Source organism: Apteryx rowi, unplaced genomic scaffold, assembly GCF_003343035.1.
Source record: "Apteryx rowi isolate R43461 unplaced genomic scaffold, aptRow1 scaffold_33, whole genome shotgun sequence".
Classification (NCBI taxonomy): domain Eukaryota; kingdom Metazoa; phylum Chordata; class Aves; order Apterygiformes; family Apterygidae; genus Apteryx; species Apteryx rowi.
Window position 1 is genome coordinate 3,437,285 of NW_020449752.1, and position 15,572 is coordinate 3,452,856.

Consider the following 15,572-nt stretch of genomic DNA (forward strand, 5'->3'; position numbering starts at 1 on the left):
ACAGCCCAGTTCCCTAACAAAGCCTCAACCATTAGCCAAAGATCGATTACTTCTCTCAGGCGCAGAAATAATGTCCGCTGGCTTCCTCATCCTGCATCCAGATTTGCCCACTTGTCTGCTGCACCCACACCAAGCAATACATCCTAAAGTAGGATTCAGCTCTCCATTAGCTTCCAAAATAGCATCAGATTCCTTACTTTCAGGATAGCAATGCCAATAAACCTCTCCCCCTGTGAGCAAAACCTTTGAAAAGATAACAGGGAACCTCCCTGCACAGATCTGATCGGAGACAGAGGAAAAGAGACACACCTAAGGGAAAACAAGGAGAAGCATTTGGTGGTAGGGACAGAGTAGGAATATTTGAGATCTGATGAGGAACCACAGAATATACGGGGAAAGCGAGGGAACTGCAAATAGCTGAGAGTCAAGGATAAGGAAACAGGGCACAGAGCACAGCCAGGGAAAGAGCCTACAAAAGGAGAGTCAGATGGGAAGTCACTGGTATGGGGAATTCAGGCAGGAGGAGCAAAAGAAACCAGGGAGTCAGACAGATCTAATTCCCTCTGGAAGAGGAAATGTAGACATTAAATCTGGAGGGAGAAACTTGGACAGCAACAAGGAGTTTGAAGACTGGAAATAGCTACAGAGCCAGAGGCAAGGTAGAGACAGGACTGAGCATGGGACAGGGAGAGGTGCCCTGTGCTTCACGGCACAACTTGGCAGCTTTAACCGCAGTCTTTTAAAGTCATATATTTACAACGACAGCAACCTGCGTCGTGTTGTGCAATCCCACACATGGGTTTAGAGACCCTGTTTCTTAGTTTAGCTCCTGGCCAGAGACTTTGTGTTCATAAATCCTGCTTGTGTGTATTCTACCATCTGCGAAGAAATCCAAGCCGCCACTCTCTATGCAGGCATTTTCCCAGCGTGCTATTTATCCTGATAAACATGCTAATAGCTGGAGTGCCTGCATCTTCACATGTCTCACTCACCCAATAGATGGCTGATGCAGCAAATTAATCTTCATACAGTAGGAATTCAATTCCCGTTAATGACTAGAAACCTTTCATAATGCACTGTGATCAACTTGAAATAATTTCATAAAGCAAAATCTCATGGCAGAGCTGGCTCTGCTGTTAACTCTTTCCTAAAGATCAGAGGACTGGAAAGGGCAGGTTGACCTAGAATTCTCTGACCTTCTCGGTAATTTTGAGGGCAGCTGTTTTCAGAGGAGAGGTGTTTGGCACTCCCTGAACGAGCAGAAAGCATCCCATATTGGGGCCAGAAGARGCACCCAAAGGCACTTCAGCCCTACTGAATAGTAAAGGGAAGGCACGTGATTATCCCAGTAAAGCAGCCCTTCCTCTGTCTTGCACAGATGCATTTCTGGCACTTTCAAGAAGCCTGCATTTGACCTACTTAGCAATCACTTTGTGGCACTGCATAAATCACTGGCTAGTGACAGATCTTGGGTCAGTCCTGCTAAACCCCAAACCTCCCTGCATTCAGACTGAAGGAGCATCTCACTGTGCCAGCACCCAGCAGCCTCCCCAGCCCTTCTCCCTGCAGCAAAGGCAAGCGGGGAACCCCCGAACCCCTTGTTCTGAATCAGGGCCCATCGTGTTTTAACCACAGGCAAGTTCTACAAGTATGAAAGGAAACATGCACATATTTGGATTTAACCTTATAAAAAAAAAAAAAAAAGCTAAGCGCAGGGTTCTGCCTCMTGTAGAGGCATTTGCTCCTCCCAGTGTTAAACAAACAACAGCTTCCATCAGGACCTAAAGTCACTTCCCTTAGTGCACAGGAGAGGATTTATTCTGCCTGCTTGGGGTGGGTGTGTAACAGACCAGAGGTGTCTGCATTTGCTAATGCTACCTGCGACTGAGGCGGGGGAACCCCTACTAACTACAAATACTGGAAAAGCAGAAAGGTTAATGATCTCAGGAGGCAGTGTCAGGGATTTTGACAGTATGAAAGGTAGCTTCGCACTGAATTCAGGAGGGAGAAGAAGAGATGACTGTTTCTGAGTATCTGGAGTAGGACAATAGGACGGACAGACACAGGAGACACCGCAGAGACAGAGCCTTTGAAAGGTGCTGCCCTTTTGGCACCAGAGGAAAAAAACCCTCAAGACACTTTAATGACAATTATGCTAAGACACAAGCAAGGACCTACTCTGCCACCCAGTATCTTCATGAGGTGTACTGCACGATTTACAGCATGCAGGCATCTGCCTGATGTTCGCAGGAGCAGGCTCCCAGGGTGAACCACTTACTGGGGGCCCCAGCTCCCCCACMCAGCTGGGGCACCAGAGGCAAGCAGGCCAGGCGGGCTCAGAGCAGGGCCAGCAGCAGGGCCATACCTCAACAGCTCTRCAGGCCAGGCATATATTTGTTTCTGCAGCACCTGAAGAGCCACTTCTAATTAATACTTTTTGTGCTATCACAGCCCTAGTCAGAGGTTGAGAAAGAGGTCAGACAGCTTAGTGGAAGCATGGGACTCAGAGCAGGAATACCACTACAGGTTCCCCTAGAGAGCTGCTTTGAGGCCTTAATCCCATTATCTGACTGCTCTGTGCTTCAGTTTCTCCACCTTTAACCCACGTGAAATACTTCCAGACATGCTGAAGAGTACATTAGACATAAGTAACATCATCACTGCATGCTGTGACTGAGGCATACTCCAAGAAACGTACAGTCTCCTAGCTAGGGGACAGGGCAAAAGGGGCTCTTGGGCCAACAAGTTAATATTGTTAGCAAATACCACGAGCATGGAGCACAGAGTACAGCTGTTTCAGATTTCCACACACTACATGTTTCAATGCAAGGAGCAGGAATCACTTAGCAAACCAAAAAGCACCTATGAACACAGCATGCATTTTATCACTGCCTGATGCTAATGCAAGAGTCATTCAGACTAACAAAAGTTAGCATAACCGGGCTCTAAAACACAGCAGACAATTCTGAGCAGCTACTGTAACAGCATAACCTACTGGTTACCTGCAGCACAGTACARGGCATGCACAAATCCTGCCTCTAGACGGACACCATCACTGGATACCCCAAGAACAAAATAAGCACACCTCAGAGGCTTGAAACTTCAGGAAGATGCCAACTTTTTCTTTTCTATAGACTACCACAAGCACAGCATACAAACTCCTTCCACCTTTCCTTACCTCCTTTCTCATCCATGGCTGTTGCTCTTTCTCCTTGAAGAAGCAGGACAGAAGGCAGCACTAAACTCTCCTTCAGAAGTGCACCAAAACCTCAAAGCAGCAAGCAGAGTGGCAGAGAAGTCAAGGAGCAGGAGCACATCATGTACAACAGTAGATTTCATTGCCACAGAGCTCCAACCCAGCCAAAGCTGCTTTCTTCTCAGAGCAAAACCCAARTTCAGCTCTCATCAGCACAGATAGGGAAACATACTCAGAAACCCTCTGCTCTCAAATTTGCCATACTTTTCATCACAGAAAAACAACAAAAAACAACCCAACACTTTCTACACCTTCCTCCCTAGCCCYTGCTCACTCAGCAGCAATCAGCAGCTTAAGAGATTCCTCCTGAGTGCTTGGGAGGGGTAATGAGGTTCACCTGCCAGCAAAGCCACAGTGCTCCTACTTGCCTCTTAGCCCCCTGGCTGCACTGCTGCAGAGTTAGAGCTGAAATCCTCCAGAAAAATTCAGTGGGATTTTTGATAAATTARGAGAATATCAATCTAATTCCTAGAATCTCAAAAAGGAGTGAGTTTTTACATATTCCTTGTTTGTCCACAAAAATATGTGTTGAGAATTCAGGTTTTTCTCTTTTTTTTCTCCTAGGCAGTGGAGCAGGGCAGGAAACAAAGCTGTTCTACTTTTGAGTTCTTGTTCAAAGTGTAATGAAAACTTGTAAATTATTTTTTCATGAAAATGTTCACTTAGGAAAAAGGCAATTCTCTTTTCTTTCAGGGAAAAATGGTTTCATTAAAAAAAATAAAAAGATAAAAGGGTACCCTTCAGCGAGAAGCTGGATTCCCTTCTTGAATTTTACCAAGTAGCAATCCCAACCACACAAACAAATTTTCACTGTTATTCTCCCCAGTGCCCGCACTTGCAACAGGAAAGTTTCCTGATGATACTTTTCAGTTACCAGCAGTACTGCAGAAGTGCCAATACGTTATATCACATGAGGGACTAACTCATTTTTCTCTTTTCCTCTGACATCTGTCTTCTAAAAGTGTATGCACAAAGAGCTGATGCCCTATTAGGAAAAAGAAAAAAAAAATCTTTCCAGCATATAATCTGTACTTCGGGTTTACAGCCATACTTTCAAGACCCAGCCCTGGTCAAAACTCCGTTGTGGTTTTCTGCCTTATTCAGCAAAGGACACTGAACTGTGATCCTGCCTATTGTGATTCCTGCAGTTTTGCCAAAGAGGAATTTGACTTAGGGAATTAATTTATCATCTTTGTTATTCTTACAGTAGCTATGCAGATGGTAGCTACTACCAGGAAAAGTAGCTACRCAGAAGGCAGCCATGACCTGGAAAGTTTGTAGTTTAGACAGATGCTAGGAGAAGGTAAGCAAACCATTCACCATCACACAACGCTAACAGAATACTTATGTCAAGCTCATGCCAATACAACTATGTCAGATTGTCTCAGGACTACCGGATTTGCAAGTGACAGGATACTTTACCGCATTCATCTGCCCCGGAAACAAATAGCAGTAGGAGCATTTATGCAAGAGACAAAAGATGGGAAAGGTCAGGTTAAATATCAGGAAGTGGCTAATGCATCAGTTCTTGGGCTGCAGTGGGTGTGCTGGCTGTTCCTGCTTTCTCCAGCTGTGAAATAGCTTAGAATAAATCCCTAAAACCACGTTTCCATGTACGCTCTTGCAGCAGGAGCCACAGGGGTAGCATTGGATTGGTAAGAGCAGGGGAGGTAAAGCTGAATGTTAATAAGTGGGACCAGGAAATAATCTCTATCTGCAATCTTTAGATCTAGTTTGTTATATCTTTTGCTTAATTTAAGGTCCTTACTTAACGTGGTTGGGCTCAAAGCCATTTTACAAGAGAGTTCAGTCGCTAGCATTTTATGTATAAATGCAGTATCAACATGCTCCACCCAAGACAGAAACCCCTTTCCATTTTGAGCTGCRCCAGAAGAGGAGGAGAGAGCTCCTGCCCCAAACATTTACAATGTGAACAGGTTGCCACACGGGGAAAAAGGGATTCTGCAGAGCCTTGCAGTGTATCAGTACCAGAGTCAGATGGACAGAAGAACATTGTCTGCTCCTTCGATTGCTAAGAAGGGTTTGAACAGTTTGGCAGGGATGTTAATATTACATTGCAGTCCTCGCTCCTTCTAGCTCTCAGGACTGCATGGCTGCAAGGTGAGCCCTGAGCATTAAAGACCGGGGCATCTGTAACCTTTTTATCAGCAATTTCCCTACCCCTGTGGTCTGTGAGTGTGGAGCTGACAGCATGATAGTCCTTGCAATGTGCTGCTCCGTCAGCTTCAGAAATGCTCATCTCCCTCACCAGTGGTTGAAGTTCTCCCAGCAGCTCATTACCATCTCTCCCAGTTGTCTGCCCCACATCAAAGGGGTTTCCTGAGGCTTTGACAACAATCCACCTGCTTCCAAAGGAAAGCTGTCACAAGCTTTTTTGTACGAAATTATTCGAGGGAGTTAAAATAGGATTTACTCACAGGTGGAAAAGGCAGAAACTAGAGTTTTGCATCCCACCATGCACAGCAGATACCTACAGTCAACGGGGAAGAGACTACACTGCCCTCCTCCACCTGAAGTCAGGACTGCCCTGAAAAAAATCAAGTTCTTGACTCCTCCAGCTGGCTGGGAGTCTTCCAGATGTATTTTCATCCCATCACAAATTCAGGATGCATGGAAGGATATAGTAAACTCAAGAACCTCATGTACATCTGTGATGGTGTGCACAAGTTGGCACTTTCAGCCTAGAGAACAGGCTCTCAAAAGATGTTCCAGTGAGTACATCAGGATGGTGATGGAGACAGACTTCAGTGAGAGGTGAGACTGCAATGTGTGTAAACACATGGGACCTCTAATTTTGCTTGTAAAGACACTAGTCTGCTACTGGTGTGAAGCTATGGCAGTCCGTGCTTTGCTTTGGACTGATCAGACAACTATGTATCCAAGGTCTTGAATGAGCTGGAAATATATGCTGCTGCAACATCACAGAGCCTGAGAAAGCTGGATATGCCCTCCTCATCCTCACACACAGAAACGGCAATCCCTCCTTTGACTGTAAATTTGACAGAGCCTTATAGAACAGCTTAACACAGGGAAAGCTGATTGCCCAGATCCAAACTGCACCACAGGGTGCTTGCAAAACAGTGTGAAGTGGGAATGGGAGCAGGCCTGTCTGCACTCTGATAGATTTTCATCATTGCTATTCATCTTTGCGACTACTGTACCCCTTGTAACAGTCCTCTATGGAGTCCTCTGGCTATGGAGCAGAGAGAAAACGTGTACAGGCATGTGTGCATGACAGAGTCCGTGTGCAAGCACAAGCAGATCTGAACATGTTCGTACCCCAAATAGCATGGCAACAGGAAACTATGCCCTTCACACCGTGTATTAATGGTCATTCCACACAGCACGTTGCTATGCAAAACCCAGGGGGGCTGCACACAGCATCTGTCTAACTCCTAGCGAATGTTGCTTCAGGCAGCTGTTCAAGGGAGATAATTAAAGATGGTCTCCAAATCCATAAATCAAAGAGAGAAAGACCTTGAAAAGAGGGGCAAAAAGAGGAAAAAAGGACTTTAAAAATATACCCTGTGCTGTATAATACTCAGATAGGTTCTTTCCAGACACAACTGTATTTCAGAAACAGCATGCTGAGACTCTGCAAGTTACCTGGGAAGCCAGGTGGGGAGGGAGGCATTTAATCTCCGGGTGTTTGTGTGGCTTTGAGTGCTTTGCTTTGCTGTTGAATCATAGCCCTTCTTTCCTGCATGGCCTGCCAGGGAAAAGGCAGACAACGACTGCTCCCCAAGGAAAAGCTGTCGAGCTGAGGGGACGTGACTGGCTATGAAAAAATACCAAGGGAGAGAGAGGCAGGGAGATTTTTCGTCACTGTCCAGATACACAAGGAAAAAGCTTAACCAACAACAATGTTCCACTAATGCCTCTTTTACAAGTATTAGCATTTTACCAGCATCAGTGAAGTCACAGAATAGTGTTGAGAGGGAGATATCCCATTTTACAGCATAGGACAAACTGAGACACAAGATGGTAACGGTCAGTATATGGGGAAGCGTTTGCCCCACAAACTTCACAAGCGGGTGCTTCCCTGATATGAGGCAGCACCGCGTTTGTTCCTAAGTGGCATCTTTCCAGCTGCAGCACAGCTCTGTGGCCTCTCTGCTACTTTACAGCCCCATGCACCAACTGCTTGGTGGATCGTGGCTCAGATCGACAAACTGCATCAGGCAGCTGATGTCCCAAAGCAAGGGAAGCCCCTGTTTTCCCAAGAATCTCAGATTAAATGTGGGTGGCCCGGAGTCCAAGAGGTGCTGGAATTAATCACCTCTAAAAAGGGGAGGAATAGAGCTGTCTTGCTTTGAGAACTCCCGTCAGGTAGGCGCTTTTGCAAGCTTTAGACCAAATGAGCTCCCAAAGTTAGTCAGAGCTCCTCGGGGATGGATTTTCAGAATTTCGCTCTCCGGCAGCTGCTTTGGCTGCCCGCAGTGCAAGTGGGGCAAGTGAGAGAAAGGTCCATGCAGTCCTCAGCAAGGGGTATGAGGCTCTGGAGAGCAGTTAGTGAAACTGATTGACCCAGGAACATGCTCTACCAGAAGGTTCAGAGAACACTGCTTCTGAGCACGATGCTCTTACTCACATTTTTTTTCCCAGGACCTCTTAACCTGCTCTCTCACAGTGGAGAGCTGGGGAGCTTTTTGTTAACTATTTCCTACTCTGGTTTCCATGGAAAATAGAAAGTCACATGCATCATCTCCCATGAGATCACAAAAGTGCCTCTGGTCTAACAATCTTACTGGCCCTTAACAAATGAGGCCAGAAAAAAAAAAGCAAGATGCAAAATAGGGATTTCAAGCCCATCTGCTCAAGTTCATTCTGAGCCGAAAAGTGACATATAATATCAGCCAAAAAAACAGATTTTTAGGAAATCCTGGGGGAAAAGATGTTAGATCCTTTAAAAATAATAAAAGGCTAAAAAATTTCATAGGTGTTTAGATAGGTCCACCCTGAGGTATATTTTAACAAAAAAGAGCAAAAACAGGCATTAATACTCTCTATTACTGGAATGCTTTGGGGAAGTAAAATATATTGTGATATAAAGCATTTGATCATGGTTTTCCCTAGTGCCAGCCCTAGAAAGACAGAGCCCTCTATTTACAGCTAAAGAAATTATTCCTTCCTCTCATGAACAAAGATCTTGCCTTTTGGGTTCTGAAAATAACGGATTCCCTTTGAAGACTGTAGCGTTTCTATGCACTTATCTATTAAAATCATTGCCCATGGTTCCAAAGGCTTGGGTCAGGGTCCCAGCTGTGACACTAGTACCTGTCCTTTCTAAAGCCTAAGGTAGTTTCCCCCAGAGGCTTCTGCTGGCTCTCAGATAGCATATGACCCATTAGAAAGACGCTTGACAGCGGAAGTAGGATGCTCAGTGCCTAAAGAAGGGGTGAGGAGGTTCAGAAGTAGGAAGCCTGTTTTGCATTCTCAGCAAAGCCATTCATTTGAAGACTGGGATTTTCAGCATCTTTGTGTCTCAGCTTCCCAGTCTGTAAAACACACAGGAATGCATCTAACTGCTTGCCCAAAGATGACGGCAAAGAGAAATTGAAACATAAGTCATGTTTGCAAACTATGTGATTCTCTTCTTTGCAGACATCTATTCAAGGCTTCATTATTCTGTTTTAGGCTAAAATCAGTCTCTTTTTAGTAGTTCCAGCCCAACATCTGCCCTATGCCCTATAAAGCATAGAGGGTGGCAGAGGTTCACGTTCCAAGAACAAGAACAAAAGCAGAAAAGATGCCAAGTTCTGAGCAGCTGCAGGTTAGATGAGACCATTTTAAAAATAAAAGATCCTGCTGTACTGCGCATCAGGCAGAGTGGAGCGTGGGTCTTTTCTGGGGACAGATTCTGTGGAGTCTATCTGGAATCAAAGCAGAATTCTTAATGAAACAGAAGTGCAGCACTCTGAATTTAGATGCACTACTAGTGCTTTTAAAATTTAAGTGCATCTATAGCCATGGGGTGTCTGAAGTTTCATTCACAGTGCTTGCTCCCAGCAGGCCAAATCTGAATTCCAGTGAAGCCAGTGGCAAAACCGCCATTGATTTCAACAGGCCCAGTGCTTGACTCCCTTTTCCTTTCCCTCCCCGTTTGGTTGCCCATTCACTAGACTGCTGCATACGCCTACATGAGATAGCGTGCATTTGTCGATACTTGTAATTCCATTTTCTGCTTTAGCCTTTCTGGCAGGAAAGAAGAAAGGTTAGAGCTTGCATGGTAGCTGGTTGAGTGAGACAGCAAAATACACAGCAGGCCAAATAGCGTAAATCCAAAGGAGATATCCATCTTCTCAATGTCGGATCTGTTAGTCTAATACTCTTTGTTTGCCTTGCAAGACAGGCTTCTCGACTGCACTCCAGCTATATTTACATCAAATGTGCCATACACCACACCTAATAATAATACAGACAGGAACTGCAATTTGCCTGGTAAACCTCTTTCTGCTTATAATATGCTGATCTCTATGGGATGTGAATGAATGAGAACTGTGGATTGAAGGCAGTATTGCAATCTGTAGCATGACGGTTATACATGAGGGTTGCTCATATCAAACCCATACAGCAATTTACTGCTTATTCAACAAAAGGCTTGATTTATAAATGTTTCACCTGAAGAGAATCCTCCCACGATAAAATCAAGCACACAGACAAGCTTTCCAGTGCCAAGGATGATCAAAGAGGATTGTCTGGATGGATCCTATGGAATCAAGAGTTGCAACTCCCCCACAAAAAGCCCACCAAATTCAAAAGAGAATAGAGCTCACACTTTTTCAAGGGATAAATTAGATTTGGATATCCATCATTTATCCTCTATTCCAACTAAGCACATTATGCGATAGGCAGGGAACAAAACCTGGTATTGGCTCTTCTATATAGGATCAAGAGAGGTGCTTTTCTTTCAGTGTTAAGAAACTATGACCTCACCTGTCCTGCCAAAAGCAGCTCGTGACACTTGTTAAGCCTGCAGCATTTGGACATGGCCAACACGTAACAACGGAGACTTGTCCCCAGACGCAATACAACCACCCCGTTAAAAACAGCATGCATTTGGAGATGAGCCCAAACTTTTCCAAAGACCAGCTGTAAGTGGATTCAGTGTTTTCTCTGGGGCTCACCTCTAGCAAGAAGGGAATTATGGCTGCAAGGGGAAAACCARGAGTTGGTGGATGGTGTATTCTGGGACAGACAGGGTGGCTGAGCTTAGCCAAGTAAACTTCCTCTCCTTCCTCATAAGGTCAAGAGACTCACACTCATACATTAATAAAACATAAACCAAACGCCTGTCAGTCACTGCTGGGCTTATCTGCTAGAGACACCTCTTTCTGCCAACAGCCTAGTTCTATTTTTATTGAGCAAATGCTTTCACACCTCAGCTTCCACGTGTGTGCCTACTTCATGCATTGTTCACACCTAGTTTACTCTTAACACCTCTCAAGGACCTTGCAGATAGGCGTGAAAGGATTCCTCCTTTGGACAGCCATGTGCTCTGATAGGAAAGGGGAAAACAAATGGGAACCAGAGTTGCTGTCAGCACTTATGGCTATAGAGGGGGGACGAGAGAGGCCCCATTTGTTCTGACTTGATTTTACAAGTGACAAGGGAGTGTATCTTCACTTCAGTCCTTCGCAATTGCTGTCCAGCTTCTCCCTTCCCGCTTTCTAAACAGTTTGGAGTTAAAGCCATTTAAGAAGGGCAGCCTCTCAGCCAGGGGCTGTATCTTTTGTAYTTAGTTCATCCAAGCTGTAACTTTCCAGCAATTTTCTGCCCTCTACTACAGTGGGAGCACAACCTTCCAGCAAGGGGTCAATGCTGCCAGCCACTGATACGTGAGCAACTCTCCTAGGAACTGAGTTTAAGGCTCACAATCCCAAACTAGCAATTTAATTTCTGAACAATCTTTCTTGCATTGCCAAATGTGCTGAAGATTCACTGTGTAATCACCAGGGGCACAGAGGGCCAGACTGTGTCAGGTCATCCTAGTCTTTAGGATTGCCTTGCAGGACACAGCTTGGTATCACTCCTGTCGTGCAACAGTTGCTATGACTTTAGTCAGCTGTGTTCAAAGGGTGGCTACTCACCCAAGCGTGGTCTTGGAAATATTCCTAAAGCATCCAAGTAACAATTAGGTATGAAATATGAATCCTCTTGATGTCAGTTTAGAGTCTTTCCAGTAACTTCCTCCTTCATCTTTGGATCACACACTATTTAGAGAAAGAGGATCRTATATTTAATTGGGACAGAAATAAATGTCTATGCCAAATATAATCTGGCTGTAAAGAATGATCCTAGTGTTTAAAACCTATCAGTTTTCCCCTTCCACCCTGGTTATTAATAGCATAGGTGCAAAATAAATCAGACACTTTTCCTGGGATGAACCATGCCAGTGGAGAGTTGGCCAGCCGGTACCGTGTATGTTGTGYTCTTGAATGGTATCTGGATGCCTCCAGATCAGAACGTCGTGTACAAATGTTTTGCCGAGTCCAATCTGGCTGGGACTTACCACTTCTAAGAATAACCACTTCCTAAAAATAAACCTCGACTTTCCTAATTTTGTATTTATCTGCCTTCTTTTTTGYGCTTTGTGTGGACTGAATACTCAAAAAGACCTCTTCTCTTTGGCATTTTTAAGCTAGTGGCCATCCAGCACATAAGATTACCTACTGTAAAGTTCATTTACTAAAATTACTTATACAAGAACAAAACATTTATGAGGTAAGTCTCTGTTTCACAATCATTTTACAAAGTCTGTAACCTGGAAGATGTTAAATGAACTGTTGTTAGATTACTAAATGGACAGAAGCATGATTTAGTGAAAAGCAAAGCATGTAGCAAATCCCCTTTGATTCTGAGAAAACAAGGGCCTGATATTGTAAAGGAAAAATAAGTTCATCCTTGTAACAATTAGTAGGCTATACAAGAAATGAATCAYTGAATTGGTCTGGATCAGGGAGAGGCTGCTTCTGTCAAGTCAGAACTAAACCAGGACACATTTAGAAYGTATTTTCAATTAAAAAAAAAMAAAAAAACCCTCAGTGGCTCAGAGAACACAGAATACTTGCTTGTAGTTGATGGACAACTGGCAGGTTAAGATCCTCTTTGCTTTCAGTATTGAAGTTTGACAGGATAAAGTGTTTTCCTCATTGTTTCTTCAAGCCAGACATCTCTGCCTCCCTCAATCTTCCTGGAAAAAATAACAAGATTGGAACAAAAGGCATGAGAAATTTTTAAGACTACTCTTTCCTGAACTCCCACTTCCCATTCTCCCTAAGGCAATGTTACAAGTTGGGTACCAATCCCCAACTATGTCAAAAATATGGCAATTTTGGTTGCTAATTCTTCTTTCCTTTGCCATGGAAAGTGGGACCAAAATTTTCAGATGTGACTGACTGGTCGTCATTTTGGAAATCCAGTCTGATGCACCTCAAATGAGCCTGATTTTCATAAGGCATCAGAGCAGTTCTCTCCTAGTTCACTAGAGCATGAATCTCACTCACAGTTATTGAACCCACTTTGTATTCAGATTCTACTCTCCCTCATGCAGRGCAACATCAGCTAAAGTGTTCTCATCTTATTTTTTCTTCTCCCACAATTCTGTTCTTTCATATTAGCTGTAATGGGTGTGGGGGGGAAACCCTCTTTGAAATGTATTATTTCATTGAAAGTTTCCAACCAGGCTACATTTTTCATGGTCTTTATTTGGATCAATCATGTTAAAGAGCTGATGTTGCATTATTTAATCTTWGACAGGCATAGAATTAAGATGCAGGTTTATTCACTTACAGAAAATGTCAGACTAGAATTAGATGATCATTTCAGGGACTGAACCTACCTACCAAGATAGCTTTTTTTCTTCAAGTAGCAAATGTTAACATTTTTGCTGTATTTTTTTCCTTGGGGTCTAAYGGCAAGAGAATGGCATTTATTAAAACCTGTAGTGAGTTCCCGGAAAAATCATCCTGTTCTTTTCTTCTGTGCAAACAACTTATAACTGAAAATTCAGTACCAAACTGGGCTCTACCAGCCTTGGTACTAACATAATAGAAAGCACCCTAGGTAGTGTACACTCACACATGAATTTAAAGGACTTATCCTTGAGGACAAATCAGATTGTCTACTGTAGACTACAGCCTTGTCTGGCTTCAGACAGTTCTATAAAGCTATGCTGATTTACAATAGCCAGGACATTTCCTTCTGCAACTTAAATTTTCCACATACAAAGCRTGGTGCTCTTAAAGCTCAGTTATCAAACGGCCAGAATTCAATACCACACACTCCAAGGACAGCATTATTTCATGGGGGAGTCCAGGCTGTCAGTGAAACCTTCCTCCTGTTGATACATTCACCCTGGGTCAGGGAGTCCAGGGCACGAATTAGGCCATATCCTCAAATACAGTTTAAACATCTCAGCAATGAATAAAGCAACTACCTCATGGCCCTGCAGTGCACTGAGTCTCCACTTGGGTGTTGACATTTTCATTACCTTATGAGTTGCATATCAGATTCTTAATGTGGCCAAGAAGGGTAACAGACCTCAGAGAGCAGGTGCTGTGACGCAAAATGACAACGTTTATCCAGGGGTCCCATCGCTTCATTTCGAGCTGTTTCTCCGTGATCTGTCACTGCAGCCCCCTAATTACCCGCTTCCTCCAGACAGCCAGGGATCTGTGTCACCCGGCAGCCCCGGCCCACTGGCGCTGCACACCAAGAGATGTAGTCTGACGGGGGGAAACATGGTCTCTGTGGGGGAACAGGGTCAAAAGACCACAGTCCAACTGCTGGTGWGTTTTTGAAGCAGTGATTCACTTGCCCAATTTCCTTTCTATTTGCCTCCTCCAAAGCCCTCACTCCTCTCTGTGAAACTTTTGGCAATTTAGGGGGTGAAATTCTCAGCAGAAATTGCATTTGAGGAAATTTGCCAGATGAACATGTCAGTCAAAACTAATATATTCCCACAAAAAAGGAGCTTAGTGAATCTGCACTTTCCAAATAAAAACCATTTAACAGAAAAAAAGTTCTGCTTTCTCTTCTCCTCAAGATGCCTTTTATAAGGAGCAATGTGCCCTGGTAATGAGCGGGTTAATAAGCAGCTATACAAGTTCTTCTCCTTTGTAGCTGAATTATCCCACAATCAAGGCAACAACCTGTTTTTCAGCACGGATTTTATCTTCCTACTCAGGAGGTCACAGATTGGCAGCCTTGTTTTAATGAGCTGTGTCCTGTGAATTTCACAGTCACTTCAAGTCTAATAAGGGAACCCACAGGGGTAGTGTTTTCAATTTGCTCCTCTTTCCTGGAGAGTTTGTACCATACATCACATGTAGCAGTTCACAGCTGGTGAAAAAGAAAAGAATTAGCTTGTATTCCCTATACAGGGATTTTATAATTCAATATTTATGAAGATTGGGGGTCCTTTTCATTTGGAAGGCCAAACAGTTTGTTTTACTATGTGTGGGATATATYACATTAATATAGTGAACAACTGCTCCAAAGAACTAATTTGGTGATGGTGTTGAAAAGCCATGAACACTATAGAAAAATTAGGATCAACGAAGAATCCTTAAYGCTTTTGCTAAGCAAGCCTTGCGCATACAAATTAAACATAATTGCAATCTCTGTTTCCCCACCCATCAGAACTAAGGGCTACTTAACAACTGAAATGACACCTAAATGTCGTATTTTAATTTCAAATTCACTCTATAAAAGCACAGCCTGATTGTTTTCCTCCTTTTTAAAGAAGGCTTCTGAAAAATGAGCAAATCTAGGTTTTACTTAAATGTGTAGGGATGAATACAGCTATTAGCTGAAGATCATTGCAAGGCAGTGCTCCTTGAACATTCATTAATTCTTCCAGACATTTGATATTCCCTTGTACACAGAGTAGCAAATACTATTGCTCATCAAATAATACCAGTGTCCCATGAGAAATGGGAAAGAGAAAATTAAATCTATCTTGACCTCCTGGAAGACTTTAACAAGGAAATGAACTATAAAAAGTGGATCTGCTTTACTGTCATGGCATGCTTCCTGATGGAATTGTTCTTTAATGGAAACAACACCAAGGCAAAAGTTATACACAAAACAGGGACCCCAAAAACCAGCTGGTCAGGACAACCTACAGGAAGGCAGCTGGAAAGAGAAAGGAACTCCTCTGATTTAACTTGTGTATCAGTGGATTAAGCATGTTTTTTCTTTAATTTCTTCATCTATGTCTCTCATAAATATTCCTAACTGCGTGTCTGTTCTGGATGTCGTTATGAGTAAGTGCCTTTACTTGTATTCCTGC